Source organism: Sapajus apella, unplaced genomic scaffold (assembly GCF_009761245.1).
Source record: "Sapajus apella isolate SASKATOON/1434 unplaced genomic scaffold, GSC_monkey_1.0 scaffold10577, whole genome shotgun sequence".
In the NCBI taxonomy this organism is placed as follows: domain Eukaryota; kingdom Metazoa; phylum Chordata; class Mammalia; order Primates; family Cebidae; genus Sapajus; species Sapajus apella.
In genome coordinates, this window is record NW_022447498.1 from 1 (window position 1) to 2080 (window position 2080).

At 42.0% G+C, this 2080-nt stretch overlaps 1 pseudogene; it reads left to right on the top strand.

Moving 5' to 3' along the window:
* The first annotated feature begins 1033 nt into the window (after positions 1-1033).
* Positions 1034-2075, top strand: LOC116548366 (annotated as a pseudogene).
* The last annotated feature ends 5 nt before the right edge of the window (positions 2076-2080 follow it).

Sequence of the window (2080 nt, forward strand, 5' to 3'; positions counted from 1 at the left end):
GTAGGATGCATTCTGATGTTTTGTTTTAACTGAACATATCATAGAGATTTTTTTAAAAAACAAACATTGCTTAATATAAATTCAAACGGTGTTCCTGCATTCAGTGACCAATTAAGAAATGTGATTAGGCTGAGAGCAGTGGCTCATGCCTATAATCCCGGCACTCTGGGGAGCCGAGGTGGACAGATCAACTTGAGGCCAGGATTTCGAGAGCCACATGGCCAAAATGGCAAAACGCTGTCTTTACTAAAAGTACACAAATTAGCCAGGCATGTTGGTGCATGCCTGTAATCCCAGCTACTCAGGAGGCTGAGACATGGGAATCACATAAACCTGGGAGCCATAGGTTACAGTGAGCCAAGATTGCACCCACCACACTCGAGCCTGGGCAACAAATGGAGACTGTATCAAAAAAAAAAAAAAAAAAAAAGTTATTTTTTAAAAGGTACTCAAACTAGTAATAAAAACAAAATATGCAGAAAACATCAACATAGGAAATTAAAAAATGTTTGTGAAGGACATAAAAGATAATCTTAAAGGGGGAAAATGTTACCTTCATGATACAAAAAGGAAATTTGTCCCAAATCACCTGTAAATATAACGCAATTGAAAATACCCAAATGTCTCAGTGTGGTGGCACACATCTGTAGTCCTACCTACTTGGAAGGCTGAGGTGGGAGGAGCTCTTGAGTCCAGGGTTTTGAGGCTGTAGTGAGCTATGCACCACTGCACTCTAGCCTGGGTGAAAGAGTGAGACCCTGTTTCTAAAAGCAAGCAAAAAAAAAAAAATAGCCAAAATGATTTTTTAAATGAAACTTCACATGTTGATAGTAGAATTCACATAGAAGAGCAAAAAGTCAATAATGGCCATGACAATTTTGAAGAATCATAAATTTGCAGTCTCTCCTTCAGAAATCTTTTTATTATTAAAAAGCTAAAGTAATTAACACAATATGATATTACCAATAAAAAAACAGTTAAATGGGGATCAGACCCGGACCCGCACCACCTCAAGATGTAAAGTGTAACACGGGGGTCAGGGAGGGCAGTGTGGGCCTGTGAGACCTGTGGGTGTCCCCATCACGCAGCTCCCCCCAAGCCAGTTCCATAGTGGTCTGCTCCAGTTGCTGAATGTGGATTCGGGTTCCAGACTGAAGGCCACCTCTTCTCCAGTGCCCTCCACCGCCCCAACCCTGTCCACAGCTCCCCCTGCAGCCAGTTCCGCAGTGGTCTGCTCCATTTCCAGACTGAAGGCTACTGATTCCAAGTTCTGGGGTTACTGCGGCAACCATCAGAACAGCCTTGGCGCTATGTAGGAGCCCGGAGCTACTCCTCAGCCTTACTTGGGGCTGGTCATGGAGAAGCTACCCAGGACTGTGGCGGCACTGCTGGAAAGTATGGTATCAAATTCTAATGGTTTTCTGTGGGAATTAGTGATATGGGCAGGTGTTATTGGATTTGTTGCTATTCCCCTTTTTTTCTGGAGAAGTTGTAGATCAGTCAGGAGTCGGCGATACCTGGGAAGAGAGAAAAAGCTCGCTGCAGAGCTTTCTGAGCAAATTAAAGAAAAATGTGAGCTGCTTGATAAATTTAGTTTTCTACAGAAAAGCTATGAAGACTATGAAAGAGAGTCATCTGTACAGGACGTGAGCTTTGAGAAGAATGCAGCAGAAGCACAGAGTTTGGAGGAAACCTGTGAAAAGCTGAACAGGTCCGTTTCTGAAATGGAGGACGAAATCCCGTATCTAAAAAAAGAGTTACAAGAGGAGAAATACATACATTCTAGACAACATCAGTTGATGGAGGATATTTCAGAAATGAGACAGTCTCTAGACGATCTGGCAAAATCCCTGAAATCACGTGTAGCTGAAGCCAAAACGCCCTTGAACATATTTCAAATGAATGGCAAACAACTGAAGATAGCTATAAAAGATGCTTTGAATGAAAATTCTGAACTTCAGGAAAGCCAGAAACATCTTTTGCAGGAAGTTGAAGTATGGAAAGAACAAGTGAGTGAACTTATTAAGCAGAACATAATATTTGAAGACTCCAATGTACACACAGAACAAGTCCTAAATGA